Source organism: Biomphalaria glabrata, chromosome 1, assembly GCF_947242115.1.
Source record: "Biomphalaria glabrata chromosome 1, xgBioGlab47.1, whole genome shotgun sequence".
Lineage (NCBI taxonomy): Eukaryota > Metazoa > Mollusca > Gastropoda > Planorbidae > Biomphalaria > Biomphalaria glabrata.
In genome coordinates this window covers 12,678,171-12,694,814 of record NC_074711.1, presented here as the reverse complement: position 1 = coordinate 12,694,814, position 16,644 = coordinate 12,678,171, and positions in this window count along the sequence as shown.

Here is a 16,644-nt window from a genome sequence, read left to right as displayed (position 1 = left end):
CCGATGAATGAACCAAAATATATGAAGTGTTATGTTTTTTTTTCTCCTTTCATTTTGTTCTTTTACGTAGACATCTGACATCTTCAGTATTGAGGAGCTCCGGTGTGGGAGGATTTAATAGGTTCTATTTGAATCGTTTATTGTTTGGCGTCTGAAACCCAAAACAATATGTTGCAGCCCAATGCCAAGGCCGGGCTATTTCGGGGCGATTTATTTCCGACGTTACGGTGTTGTCCAATGGAGAATCGTCCTTCAACTCTGACGTCAGACAAGGCAGACAATTCATCTCTATTTAAATTTGCCCCAGTGTAATGAGAGGAACTGCTGAGAAGCAGACGACATGATATTTTATAGCGCCAGCCAAATGGCGTCAGTATCCTACCCTGAGTTTAGCAACAAGCATGATTTACCAAAAGAGGCTCTTACTGCAGTTCTATTTCTTTTTATTAGAATGAAAAATGAGTGGGTGGAATAGAACAGTTTAGAATACAAACAAAAATAAAATAAAGGGAAGTCATCCCGGTCTTATTTATCAAAGTCCCATAAGTCAAGACAAAATAATTTGAGCAGAGTTTCAGCAAGATATTTTTCAACAAAGAAATTAATAGACTAATTAATTCAGCAAAATATTTTTCAACAGAGAGCTAATACAAAATGCAACTTGGTTAATTCAACCAGGTATTTCAAACAGAGAAATAAACAAGCGAACTATAATAAGTACTAAAAAAAAAAAGCTAATATAAGGGAAAGAACTGCACATATGCAGCCATGTATCCCAATACTAAATATTGTAAGATTTATTTCACTATTTCTATATTAATCAAAATTAATTAATTACTATTACTGACTGTTATGAAGATAAGGTTCAGTGATACTGACCTAATGATTAAATGATTTGATGGCTGACCTATTAACTTGGGGGTTGAATTGCAAATCTCTCATTTATAGCCTCTGGAAGAAGTCCTTCTCTTTGGTCAAGTGTATAAAGGTCAATAGCCAAGCATTAGCTCCATAGACTAGTAATAAATAACAATCAATACTCCCAGGTAAATCTTACTTTAAAATCTAAATGTGTAACAGTTATTAAATCTTACTTTAATATGAAAAAAAAATTAAATCTTACTTTAATATGAAAAAAAAATCTTACTTTAATATGAAAAAAAAAAATAAAAATTAAATGAGGTTTTAAAATGTGTAAAAAAAAAATATTATTATTTTTAATATTAAAAATATTAAATTTTACTTTAAAATGTGTAAAAAAATTAATTAATTAATTAATTAAAAGCTACTTTAAAATGTGTTAAAAATCACATTGGTAAATTATTAGTAGCTCATTCAACTTGAAAACACATATATTAGTAATCTATGTGTTGTTTTTTTATAACTTTTTTGTCAAAAATAATAAAACTGTATTCATAAATGCGATAAGGATGTACAAAAATAATTCCCTCCCTTTCTTCACAAATATAAAATTCTTAGCCCTAGCTAGCTGATTGGCTGACTGCCTGACCGATTCATCGCTAATTCTCCTTCTAGTGGTGAACGATAAAAAAAAATGAACCTATTATTACATACCGAATGTACAGAAACTACTAAGTCATTTTCATGATCGCAACTGCAGTGGTTGAGAGGAGGTTGGCGTTTGGTTGGTCGCTATGTAGTGTGAATGATGCAAGAGAAGTGACATTGTCGTCAGCGGTCTTAGGTAGGACGGACGACTCCAGATTGCAAGAGTGAAAAGACGTGTTTTTCTAGGGATTTAGATTTCGTTCAAAATACTTTTTTTCAGTATCATTATCAAAGTCATTACATTTATTTCATTTCATCTCAAGTTGCTTTTTTTCTTTATTATACTAAAAAATAATATAAACATAAAAATAAATATTGTTCACACAATTTATTCAAGTCATTTGAAGTTTTATAAGTATAAATATAATAAGCTATCAACAATTTAGTCATGAACCAGTAGTCTAGTGTTAAAAGTCAACGACCGTCCACAACTGTAAGTAATTCTGCCGGGGGGGGGGGGCGCGTTGCCATGCTGGCCTACCAATGAAAGGTAGGAAAAATATCCCATTAAAAAAATAAACAAAACCATCAACACCACTATTTGACAACTCTTACAACCCAGCGAAGCACGGGTATTATCTACTCTGAATAAAACTTCGCCTGCATTTGTTGGTTTGTTTGTTTTTACCATTAGTAGTCAATAGTGTATTGCTGCTTTGGTGCTTTGCACCGAATTTGAGAACAAATTAGAGGAAGCTTTTAAAAACTTCTCTGTGACTGAGGTAGAAAAAAGCTGGACGTTTATGCGTGATACAATCTACCAAACATCATCACTGGTCTTTGGAAACAAAACCAAGAAAAGCGAAGACTGGTTTGAAGCTAGTCTACCAGAAATGGAAACTGCCACTACGAACAAGAGAGCAGCCATGCTAATCTACAAGAAGGATCCCACCCCAAGCAACTTAAAAAGGCTCAGAGCTGCACGTAACAATGCCCAAAGAGTAGCGAGACAATGTGCTAACAAATACTGGCAGGAGCTATGCGAAGATATTCAATCTTGTGCCGACTGTGGTAACATAAGAGGACTATATGAGGGCATGAGAAAAGCCTTTGGACCTCACACCAGCAAGTGTGCTCCGCTCAAGTCAAAAGATGGCTCAATCATCAGCGATCGTGCACTGCAAATGGAACGATGGGTTGAACACTATGCAGAACTCTACCAGATTGAAAACGCCATCTCACCAAATGCTGTTTCCAACTTCCCATCACTTCCAGTTTTGACGGAATTAGACGAAACGCCCTCAGTAAAGGAGCTGAGCATTGCCATTGACATGCTTGCACATGGGAAAACACCCGGAGGAGATGGCATTCCTGCTGAAGTAATTCAGGCTGGAAAACATGCCTTAATCAAACCACTCCATGAACTGCTAAGCTTGTGCTGGGAACAAGGAATGGTCCCCCAGGAATTGAAAGACTCCAACATTGTTACAATTTATAAAAATAAAGGCGACCGCTCTGATTGTAACAATTACAGAGGCATCTCACTGCTTAGCATAGTCGGAAAGGCTTTTGCTAGAGTGTTACTAAAGCGATTACAGATCCTGGCAGATCGTGTTTATCCAGAGTCGCAGTGTGGCTTTAGGGCAGGTAGATCTACAACAGATATGATTTTCTCTCTTCGGCAGCTACAGGAGAAGAGCAGAGAACAAAAGCAGCCCCTCTTCATAGCATTTATTGATTTGACCAAGGCCTTTGACCTTGTTAGCAGAAGCGGTCTGTTTGCTGTACTAGAGAGAATCGGCTGCCCAAATAAGTTAAGAAAACTAGTGTCAGCTTTTCACGAAAATATGCAGGGCACCGTTCAGTTTGAAAGTTCTTCCTCCAGGCCATTCTCCATTAAGAGCGGTGTAAAACAAGGATGTGTACTGGCCCCTACACTATTTGGCATCTTCTTCTCAGTCGTACTATCCAGTGCTTTTAAATCCCCGGAAGACGGAATATACATCCATAGCAGATCCGATGGAAGGGTCTTTAACCTGGCACGTCTTAAAGCCAAAACGAAAAGGCGTCGTATCTTGATAAGAGAGCTGCTGTTTGCCGATGACGCGGCACTCGTATCTCACTCACAAGGAGGTCTACAGAAGCTAGTGAACGCCTTAGCAGCTGCTTGTCAAGAGTTTAGCCTTACTATAAGTCTCTCCAAGACCGAAATCCTGGCACAAGACGTCGCAGAAATACCTATAATACAAATTGGGAACCACACCCTTTCAGTGGTGCAGGAATTTACCTACTTGGGTTCAACAATTGTCAGTAACCTAGACTTAGACATCAAGCTGACAAAAAGGATAGGAAAAGCTACCACAGCATTGGCAAAACTCTCCAATCGCGTCTGGGAAAATGGTAAATTGACCACAGCGACCAAAATCCTAGTCTACAACGCCTGTGTTGTGAGCACTCTCCTTTATGGCAGTGAGAGCTGGTCAACATACATGTACCAAGAGCACAGATTGAATAGTTTCCACTTGCGCTGCCTGAGACGCATAATGGGCATCTCTTGGAGGGACCATGTCTCCAATCAGGAAGTTTTAAGATTGGCCAATATGAACAGCATGTATGCTCTCCTGACACAAAGAAGATTACGCTGGCTCGGACATGTCACCCGCATGCCAGATGGCAGAATCCCGAAAGATATCTTATATGCTGAGCTTGTGGAAGGAGTCAGACCCAAGGGCCGCCCAAGACTAACATATAGAGATGTCTGCAAGCGAGACAGGAGAGCCTCAGGCATCAGCGAAAATATGTGGGAAAACATAGCCAAAGACCGGAGTGCATGGAGACAGACTGTGCGTGCTGGGACAACCCTTGCTGAGAACAAAAGAATTGAAGCGGCTTTAATCAAGAGGGATAAAAAGAAAGCTGCCCTGTCTGCTAGCCCTAAATCAGAGGCATACACATGTACAAATTGTGGCAAAGTCTGCCGTTCTAGAATTGGCTTGATTAGCCACACCAGATTCTGCCCCGTCTCAAGATTAAGCCAAAACCAGTGACTCATTTGGGCGCATCCATTGCCTTTCGAGACAAAAGGAGCCATATATATTGCTGCTAAATAACGAGTCATGAAAGTGACACTTAAGAGGCAGAGAAAACTTTACGAAGTGTCCGAAGATGACACAATAGAAACAAACCAATTTCTGGACACTGTTATAAGTTGACATGATTTTTTTTCTAAACATCAGACTTTGTTTTTCTTTAGTAAGCCCCCCTACCCCCTTTTCCAAAACAACACACATGGACATACACAAAATACCTTCGGAACAAAAAAACAACAACTCAAGGACGAATCAATATTTGTAGACCAATGTTCACTTACTAGAATCTATAGGCAGTTGTTTTTTTTGTGTTCAATTTGAAAATCAGAAAATCAAATAGGAGACGAGGCTGGTCTCTGAAAGAAAATCTATTTTTCTTTTCTTTTAAGGAACAAAAAAAAAATGTGAGTTGTTTTTTAAAGAGAAAAAAAAATCATTTGGAAATTCAGAAATTCAGGATTGACTTTGAAAAGAAAACAACAGAAATTTACATTTTACTACCCCCCCCCCCTCCTCTCCCGTCTTTCTGTCGCCTTCTCCTTCTCCTATCTAGCTACGCGACTAACTCTGACGTCATTTGGGGGTAGACTCGTCCAGACATAATAAAGACGAAATTGCTTTGGTTTGTTTTGTTTTGGTTTTACAGCGACACAATTTTATTTAGTTAATCACGTGGGTACTTTGTGCGGCAAATCAAAAACTCAGAATTTAAATGCAGAGTTGTTGTTTTGTTTCAAATGACAATAACCCTAAAATGATAGCTGACATGCTTAGCTAAAAAGAATTATGGGCGCTTTATTGAGGATATTGAGGTGAAATCTAAGCAAACAGTGAAAATGAATATCCAAAATATTTCATTGAATCCATTAAAATTTCATAAAATTCGTCCATATTTTTTTGCTTTTATTATCCTGTTGTCAACAAAGAAATGTTCACAAATCTTTTGATAATTTTGAAATCCTTTTCTTTTTACTTCATGCACTGATTAGTTTTAAGCGCTTTGCACTGCTAACCCATGGTCAGGGGTTCAAACTCTCTCACTCTGCTCACATAAACCCACGCAGGAAGTTTTGGCGCAATGCTATTCTGTCTTGAAAGCATTGTCCAATCAAAATCTGTTCCAGATGAAGCAGACGATCAATGGTAATATTCTGTTGTTGTTTTTTTTTTGTTTGTTTGTTTGTTGTTTTTTTTTAATGTGTTTTTTTTTCGTTAGTTTCTAAAAAAAAAAAAAAAAGACATGAAATCCTTCCAGCGTTAAGGGTAACAAGATTAAAGGAGGTTGGTCTCTGTGCTGGCCGTGTCAGCTGCATAACCGTTGGTCACAGAGAAAGGGGATCTTTACAACATAGGGCTACATTTCAAAACGGAATAAGGGGAAAGGGCTACATTTCAAAACGGAATAAGGGGAAAGGGCTACATTTCAAAACGGAATAAGGGGAAAGGGCTACATTTCAAAACGGAATAAGGGGAAAGGGCTACATTTCAAAACGGAATAAGGGGAAAGGGCTACATTTCAAAACGGAATAAGGGGAAAGGGCTACATTTCAAAACGGAATAAGGGGAAAGATGCATTCATCAGGAGGCTAAAAGACAATAGTTCTTCTCATTGTTTTAAACGAAGCTATTCAACTTGTATACACAGTCCCTCAATGTGGAGGGAAAACAGTCTCACGAGTTCACTGCTCTAACACCTGGCACAGGAGCTACCGTCTGGCTGTTCAGGCTGACAGCTGATCATCTTACACCTGCCTACACTCTTCCATGCTGTCTGTGGGGGGAAAATTTCATGTCTGGGTTTTTTTTTTTCGTTTTTTGTGTTTACCTGAACGTGTGTCTCTTATTACAGAGTCTTAGACCTGAGGAAGAACCTTGTATCCGCTGCTGGAGTTCTAAGAGGCGAAGAAAGGCTGTAAACTGCCAAAAGGTTAAATACAGAGCCATTTCCGAGTGACAAGACATACACAGCGATTTTCAAGTGGCAATATATACAGAGCGATTTCAAAGTAACAATAGGCAGAGAGAAATGTCCAAGTTTCAACTACAAGTGACTCGTCACTAGGGATATTTCGAAGTGGCAAGACATAGGTCTACATGGCAATCTTCAATCACCAAGACACACACATGGCAATCTTCAAGCACCAAGACACACACATGGCGATCTTCAGGTGACAGGACACACATGGCAATCTTCAAGTGCCAAGACACACACATGGCGATCTTCAAGCACCAAGACACACACATGGTTATCTTCAGGTGACAGGACACACATGGCAATCTTCAAGTGCCAAGACACACACATGGCGATCTTTAAGTGACAGGACACACATGGCAATCTACATGATTCACATTGCAAAGTAAAGTCAGTCAATGAAGGTTATAGCATCTCTGTAGCTGGCCTTAGTAAAGTCAGCCATTTTTAGGCCTTTATTTTTCTTTTATCGTTTATACTGAACCCACCTCCCACCTATTTTTTTTTATCTGAAATAACAAAAGACGCCCCTTTAAGAATTCCTAAGCATTATTTGCTTCTTATATCGTTTTACTAGCACAAGTATTTCTTAATAAATAAATAAAAGTCTGCATTCTCGAGGTCCAGTTCGATCGTACACTTTTCATAGTGTGAGTCTGAGCCCACTCACAGGCATCTTCTGTGAATATTTCTTAGAGGATTTCTTATTACCATTCAGAGGTCTGGGGAATACAAAATAACGTCATAGATTCCGCAAAGCAATCAAGCGGGGACACAAAGGGTAAGAGCATAAGTGTGTGTATATGGGGGGGGGGAGGGTGATCTAACAGTTTTAAATACATTTAGAGTTATTATAGATCTTTAAAGGAGATATTAAAAACAGAAAAAAAAAAAGGTAGAGTCAGTCAATTTAGTACTCCGTTGTTTCTATAAAGACACTTGATAGCATTGAATTGGTTTATTTGGAGAAGCCATTCCGTTGTTCATACATTTGTGTTCAAAGCATTAAAGAGTTCTAGTAGTTTCTTCTGGGTGCGTATACTGCAAGGGGCAGAATTAGCAGCTCATCTAGCCAGTTAATGTGCCGTGCTGCAGGCCTGTCACTTTATACGAAAGTATCTCACTAGGACAGAGACCAGTGGATTACTAGGAACCTTTTTTGCTTTCAATTAATGAATCTTAATCTCCACCATAGACCTAGAGTACTAGATATAGTTTAGCTAATTAACAACAACAGCAAATGCAAGTTTTTTTAAAAAAAATAGAGTGCCCCTAACTCTTATGGTACCCTTCTTGCTCTATCCGGCTCTGAATCCGCTTGTTTTGTCATTTCTAACTCCTTGATGAGTCACCCTTCCCCCTCCCCCTTTCTCCCATCAGCCTTTAGAAAAGGAAGGAGAAATAGCCAACGATCTTTTGCTTGTGCAATATTTATGCTTGGAACAACTGGTTTCCTGTCCATGACGTTAGATCAATGTCTGGTCACTGTGCTCCCGGTGAAGACGCGGACAGTCTAGACAGAAGCTGTCACGCCAAGACGAAGATGAAAAGGAAAGTGGCCAATTCCACAAAATTGGAAGTCAACGACGGGGTGGGGGGATTTGTAGTCGAGAAGCAAAAATGAAAGAGGGAGTGAGAAAAATAGAGAGAGGGAGGAGAGAGAGAGGGAGGAGAGAGGGGGGGGAGAAATATATTTATTAAGCCTGCAACAAAATAAACTAATTGATTTGTCTATGTTTACATATCACTGCAAATGTTGCTGAGGTTGGTATGGGGCCGGATGAAGACCAGGGATAACGAGCAGGACAGGAGGAGGGAACTGGATGGGAGATAGCTATTTGGCTGGCAAAATGTATATCAGGTTATCTTAACCGTCAACAACGTTGGATAACCCAAAAAAAAAAAAAAAAATCAGAGAGAGAGGGAGAGAAGGGGGTATTCATCACAAGTCAATAAGTGCGCTGTACAATGACGTGCTGGAGGAGCATTTGACGAGCATTTTGGTAATGAAATTATCTCACGTGCAATGATAGGTAGTCACATGATAAAAGGATATACGTCACTCCTGTTTGGACTGATTGTAGAAATGAAAGGGGAGAGGGGGGAATTCAAGTCATCTCTGGAAATGAAAATGTGTTTCTGGCAAAATGTTTATTTAAGTCTTAAATCTGTCCCAGTTTTAAATCTGGATTAATCAATCTGTTTTATATTGTTCTGTTGTTTTTCCTTTGTCTGTGTATGCTACTTTTATGATCGTGTGGATTATTTTATTCTGCTAGATCTAAATGAGTAGCCATGATTGTGTTGCCATGATTGTGTTGCCATGATTGTGTTGCCGTGATTATGTTGCCATGTTTGTGTTGCCATGACTATGTTATCATGATTGTGTTGCAATGTTTTTTGTTGCATTGAATATGTTGCCATGATTGAGTTGTAATGATTATGTTGCCATGTTTGTTTTGCAATGATTGTGGTGCAATGATTATGTTGTCACGATTATGTTGCCATGATTGTGTTGCCATAATTGTGTTGCAATGATTATGTTGCCATGATTGTGTTGCCACGATTGGTTTGCCATGATTGTGTCTGTCTGAAGAACTAGCGTCTATTCTAACCATCTTTATAAGATGGAACACATTTTTGTGGTACTTAGTAATAGAAAATTATTTGTTTTATATCTATATATATATACGATTAATTAATCATGACATTTGACCACTATAAAATACAAGCTGGCAATAATGGATGCCAAGGAATGAAAGATTGATAGTAAGATGCCGTGTATTTTATTGAATAATTGTTTCAGATTTCTTAAATTGTATTCACATTATAATACAAAAGTCTACATTTAAAAAAAATTTACATTAGAAGTTGACATTAAAAGTTTCATCCATAGTGTGAGTGGGTGTGTTTTTTGTTGTTTTTAAATAGTAAATTATTTTAAATAAATAAATAAATAAAAACTTTAAAAATACATTCACGCTGCATGACTTCCCATCCGTGACACAACCGGAATGACCAACAGGACCACACTGTTAAGTGAATCATAACCTTCAATCATAAAGAAGAGTGGCTAAACATTGGGAAACACACTGCGAGCTAATTCAGAGAACTGGCCACGTCAAACTAGGCAATATCAACTTCCTTCCACTTAAAGAGCAAACTTCCAACACAGAACTGTACGTGCAACATTCAATAATTATCGAAATAGATTTAACCCCAGACACCACAGCAGACATTGCTTAACGTATTCCACTAAAGACAAACTCCCTTACCTCAACGATATAGTATAACCATCATATGGAACGGCTGTGCGGGGTAGCTTAGCACCCTGTTTTACTATCGTCAAGAATGCAAAAGAGCAGTCAACAGCTGACTAGAGACAGAATAGTAAATTATATAAATATAACATAAACAAGGAACATAGAATACAAGTTTGCATCGATTCCCCCTTTAAAGAGGCGGACTGGGTACTAAAATCGGCCCAGACATTTCTATACAATCCGGCCCACAAATTGTATATCATATGATGGACATCCACTTCTAGGTCTACATGTCCCCAAAATCAATCTGTTAAGTTTTATAACGTATCGATAACTGAACGCATGCATACAATGAACTCTGTATCTTTTTAAAGAAATATAGTAGGCCTTATGTTGCTTTTTAATCGCTAAAAGTGTGGGTATGAAGGATGAAGTCTACTAGTAGCACTGTTTACGGATGTAGACTATTACATTATTTCGGAAAATGTTAGATTAAATTAGCATTACACTGTAGAGAGTCTGTCAGAGACTCTTTTTTTAAACACGACGCTCAGAGGGCCCCTTTTACAACAGAATAGTATAAATTATAAGGCCTTTACAAATTTAATATATTCTATAGTGGCATTCATGAGAACCTATAGGTGGCCTTACCGGCCCATTTGGGTACCGGCCCACCGGGCATTAGCCCGAATGCCCATATAGCCAGTCCGCCCCTGCCCCTTTATTAAACTGGTGGATGATTGTAATTCTACATTCTTTTTATTTCTTGTACTGCTTCATTATTACAAGGAGTCGATTTCCAGTGAACTTTGCACAATCAAATTCTTCGTTAAGCAGTTAAGCCATGATTCAACTCTTTACAAAACACACTGAACCATGTTAGATAAAGAAAAAAAAGTATGCCAAATTTAATTCTAAGATGAATTTATATTTTGAAAATATTATAAGTCTAAAAAAAAGTTTTCATTGTGTGGCCAATTTGGTAGTAATTTTGCTTCCCAAAGATATGTAAGGACTATCAAAGCTCTAGGAAATTCGTTAGAGCCGTTTTCAAAATAACCGCCCAGTTTTCATGATCAACCCAAGAGTTTGTAAAAGTAGAACAACAAAAATACGTGTAGCAAGTGTTCTACAAACTCTGATTTTCATTTATATTTTAGGCACTAAATTTGTGTTGAATTCTATAGTATGGTCTTCTGTTAGACGAAGTGTTGCCAAATGCTATTGGTTATTTTTTTTTTTTTAGGGAAGACTTGTTAAGCCCATTCTGGTAACATATAATATTAGTCAGAGGCGTAGCTTGTTTGTTTGTTTGTTTTACATGTTTCGGATGTTCCTTCAGAGTTGAAAATAATTACTTCCTAGTCCAAACCTCCCGCAGGACAACGGGGGATGGGAGCGGGCAGGGTTTGAACCCAGGACCATCGATAAATCTGAATGATAGTTCAGCGCGCAAACCGCACGACCAGGCAGCCATCCTACAATGTGCGGGTGGATCGGGCAGAAGAGGGCATCAAATACCCTAGCTAGGCCACTGATCTTAGTTCTCTAATATTTAAACAAAGACTCTGAAAAGCTTTTATTATGTATAATAAAACATAATGGTTGATTCACTTCTAAATGTCGAATTATATTTCAGATAACATAGAAAATACTAATAATAAAACACTCTGTATTATTTCAGTTTCATTCTTTCGCTGTTTTTTTCTGCGTTTGGAACTATAACCGAGTGCCATGAGAAGGTCATGTGATCTTTAATCTCTGACTTTGCGTGGGCTGTCCTCAACTTCCTATTTATTATCAGCTTAACGCGCGAAACTTTGCGAGACGCCCACACCTTGGGAAATTATATTTCAAAGTCACTTTTTTTTTTCATGTCACCTTTCCCTGGTGGACAGACGACATTTAGTGCTGGGTATGAATAGAAATTATGGGATATTCGCCGCCGTCACGTGTTGATGTGGCGCGTTAAAAAAAATGCATTTGTGACTGGGGAAATTGGTCAAAATTGCTTTGAGCGAGGAAATATGTTGATTTGACGTCACGATGTGCCAACAGAATTGGGGATTCTCAAAATTTATGTGGAATAAATATAATGCTATTCCGTTTGAAATTATTTTTTTACGACAAGAGGGCAAGAAAGGGGTTGCCTGAATCAACTAGGAAAACCAATGCCTTAGTAGAATGTAACGCTCTAATTAACATGCACAAATAGATTAACACATGGATAATATGCGTAGAATGTTTTTGAAGATAAGAAAAGCCTCTTCATCTTTTTTTGTTTATATTTCAGTAATAGTCAAAATGTGAATAGCTTAATTAACATTATGAACACAATAACGTTATTTTTGTTGCTTGACTTGCTAACATTTTATAATCGTCTAAATATAGAACAATTAAATATATCTGTTTAACTTTTATAGGCACAAAGCATTTTTGAATGTACAATATTGTATGTTTTATGCTGTGCCTATATAATTAAAATCAGCATAAGTGAACTGAAACTCATTTGTCATTATCCGACGTTCCTTGCGTAAAGAGCAACAAAGAAATATATCCATCTAAATGTATCATTTTAGAACCATCGTTAATAGTCAAATAGGTTACAGTGTCAAGGCGAGGCGATTGCATGGCGAAACTGATGCTATTTCTGCTTTGGGTGGCCAATAATTGAGAGGACTCTCATGCAGTTTGACCTTTAAAGTGTCACCTGAACTAAGCAACGGATGGACTGTCTAAACATGTAAATTAGATTCTATTTCCTCATCAAAAAAATATAGTATGACAAAAAAACAAACGCAATCACAACCAGTATTGATAAACTTAAAGTGGTAAAGCTACGGCAGCAGTGATATTTGCTAGACACGAAATGAAGTGGCGGCTGTTCCTTTAGAATCGCCCCGCCCTGACATTTGATGACGTCAAAAAAGGGGAGGGGGAGGGTGGAGAGGTCATTTAACGAAGCCAAGTATTTGAATGACCCACCGGAAACCAGCGACGAACAAGTAATGACCAGAGACCTTCTATTTCTGTATTGACGACCACACTCAGTCAACACTTAAAAAGGTTTATTTTGGGAACGTAACGATTGCGCATTGCGCCTTATCAGCAGTTGTTGTTGGGTTTTTTTTGGACCCAGAATCTACAATTTTATTGCTTTCATTGACATAGATCTTTTACTTTTCTTTTTTTTACAAACTGTGAAAGTCATCGATAGTTTTAAGTTTTTATTTTTTAACCATAATGATTATAGAATTATATGATTATCGAACTGTCTGTCTGTCTTTCTCTTCATTTCTTATATATATATATATATATATATATATATATATATATATATATATATATATATATATATATATATATATATATATGTTATTATTTCTGTTTGTGTTTTCTTTTTCTCATTATCATCATTTTTCATAAACTCGATTCTATTTTTTGTTCTTTGTCGGAGTAAAAACAAAAGGAATAATTTGCTATAAAAAAAGAAGCAGTCCGAGAATATATTATTATTAAATAGACAGACTTGAATAATATAAGCTGAAAGAAGAAAAGATTCCCTTACCCCCCCCCCTTTTTTTTTTCCAAAACAAGTCGCCTCTGCTAAACATGCGAACTAAAAACATGCGAAAAGCCGCTGTTAGTTTTATCTGCTTTGCTCGTTGGTACGTCCAAGAATCTGTCAAGTTTAGATCTCAAAATCTAAAAAAGACATTGAAAGTCTGATGTCATTCTATTTGGCAGATTGACATATTCTGATGCTTCGACACTTTATTTTTAGCGGCCCCCAAAAGGGAAAAAGCCGCTATTATTTTTATTCGTCCATATGTCTGTCACCTTCAGATCTTAAAAGATAGAAAAACTATTGAAGCTCGAATTTCAAGATATTTTTAGCATGCGAAATTTTGGTGCCACGGCTACTTTTTGTTTTCTGAAAGCCAATATTTAAATTTTTTTTAAATTACATATATAAGCATTTTTTTTTCATGAAAATAAACCACATTTTTTATTGAAAGACTTCAGGGAAGGTAAGTCTTTCAAATAAGCAAAGACTCTAAATTCATTGAAAACTCTGGATTAATCGATGGATTCCAAGAATTAATTTTAAAAGAAAAGGTCTCAATAGAAAATACTAATAGCATAATGGCACATTTTTAAATATGAATTTCTTTTTCATTTATGAACTAAATCATATAGAAAAATTGTAAATAAAATAAATGAGAAATGGACGAGCTCTCATCCAAATCACAAGAAAGATGACGCTTACTATAAGCTATCCCGACAAGACCAACGTCTAATCTTTCGACTCAGGACCGGACACAACAGAATGCGACAATACATGTACCGGAAGCTCAAAATTGGAACCAGTAAAATCTGCCCATGTGGAGTATCACCAGAGAATGCCGACCACGTCCTCCAAAACTGCTCTCTTTACCAAGAGGCCCGTATAAGACACTGGCCCCAAAACACCCCAATAGAAAGAAAACTATATGGAGAGCTCCCTGATTTGGAAACCACTGCGCAGTTCATCTCATGTATTGATCTAGTCATCTGAACACTCCAACATAACAATGAGAACGAAGAAGAAGAAGAAGAATATAGAAAAAAAACAACACATTCAAGCTATAGATTATGTAGTCCTCAAGACCAAATTTAATTTTAAAATTATTATATCCCGAAAAATTATAACGGTCAAGAAAAAGTTCACCTTCTGTGGCCAGTCAGCTGTTGTTGTTTTTTTTTTTTCCAAAAAATATACAAAATTGTCAAATTTCTAGGAAAATCTTTACAGCCATTTTCGATAACCTTGTCCACCCAGTTTTAGCTCATGATAAATTTACAAGCTGATAAGAGGAATCGTAAAAATTTGGCTAACGTTTAAAATTTTTTTATTCATCCTAATTATTTATTAAGATTGAAGTAACAGCTCTTATGAAACATTATCAGATTTACAAAGAAAGAAAATGTCTTTTAAAAAAAAATCTTTTCTTATGTTACTCATTTTTTGTTTTGTTTTTGTTTTTACATCGAAATGTTTTTGATGAGCTTCATATACATGACACACGGTGGACTGCTGACATAATGGTTCCTAGTTCAAAATCTGCGCGTTGGAGGTTTGGGTCATTTCTGAAGGAACCTTCGAAACGAATAAAATCAAAAGTAATGTGGAAAACTTCTTTTAAAAGGATTCAACATGAGTGACATTCCTACTTAAATCTAACTACTTTTAAAGTATTACTGGTTACTAAAAAAAAAGTGATTTGACAACTTTATGAATTACAAATACAGGCGTTCGAATAGTTTATACTAGATGTGAAAGTTTACATGAATTTGTTGTTTCTAATGCGCTACTTTACCGCGTGCAATGTTTAGCTAATGACAAAAGTGTCTTGAGATCATTTGATAAATTGAGCAAAGGTGCGGTCTATCAAAATGGTTTGTAAACAATGTCCAGATGTGTCTAAGAAACTTGGACTCGCTGTAAACGCAGCCTGCTCACATTTTGATCTTTAGGTTATTTGAATGTTGGTCACGTTGTCCTGAACGGGAGTGGAAGGAAGAAGTCCGTCGGGGCGTAGTGACCTCTATACAATTTGGCCAATGACAAGATATAGACTGGTAAATATTAAGAATGCATAAGCTCTACGTTCTCCATGTAGATTTGTTCTTCTCACCCCTCCCCAAATCTTTCTGTCTATCTCCTAACACGTAATTACATACTCTCTCTCTCTCTCTCTCTCTCTCTCTCACACACACACACGTAATATAGAGTCTGTTCACTTCTTTTATCAAAATTGTGCACACCTCACTTTTTATAAAAAAAAAAACTTACTGCCATGTCTTGTTGAAAAGTAACGCTGGTTTAGTGACCTCTGTTGAAATCTTAGCAAATAATTTTTTTTGCTTTCTTTTTGTCTTCTGTGTCTTGTTCTATATTTCTGTGTGTTGGTGAGAGGAGGGGAGGTCAGGTGTATTCAATAGTAACCATTTTGTAGAATTTCTTTGTGCTTTTTGAACCATCTCCGAATTCCGCCAATGGTTCACACAGTTTGTAAGTGATGTTTGCCTTAACCTGATAATTTGTATGTAATAGCAACAGCTTGTAATAAAAATAAAAGTATTGAGTATAACAACTGTGCTTTCTATAATAACTTTAAATTGATAATACTAATTTTAAAAGTTGTAAAAGACAACAATACATCTATTATTGATCTTTAAATTCTAAGGTATTCCATATCAAGGTGATATGCTTTTTTTTTTAACTAATTGAAATTTAAAAACAACAACACGGAAACACTAAGTGAAACAAATTTGATTGGTCTGGCTCCCAATAACTTTTGTATAACATCTGCTTAAAAAAAAATAAGAAAAAAAAATCATATTTATATAACAAACAAAGCTCTAGATAATATTTAACTCATTCGGTTCTATGGCCGACGGCTAACGAGTAAATGTAGGTCGTTACTGCATAACGAGTGTCTGCCTTAATTTTCCACAACTAACTTCCCATGGGCGTCATCGAAATTTTTAATAATAATAATAATTTGTATTATCCCTAAGGAAATTCGTTTTACAATCTGTGCATTACACAAAATAAAACAAAGAAAAAGAAAAACAAATTTACATTATATTTTTATCAGATAGTGGCATTGTATTTAATGATTTGATTGCCAGGGGAACAATGGAGGTTTTGTGTCTGATTGTAATCGGTAATCTTGAATCTCTTTTGTAACGGTATGATCACAAAATCCTGACACAGATGGTGTTTTTAATTTCGAAAATCTTTTTAGCTTTCTTATGAATGTTT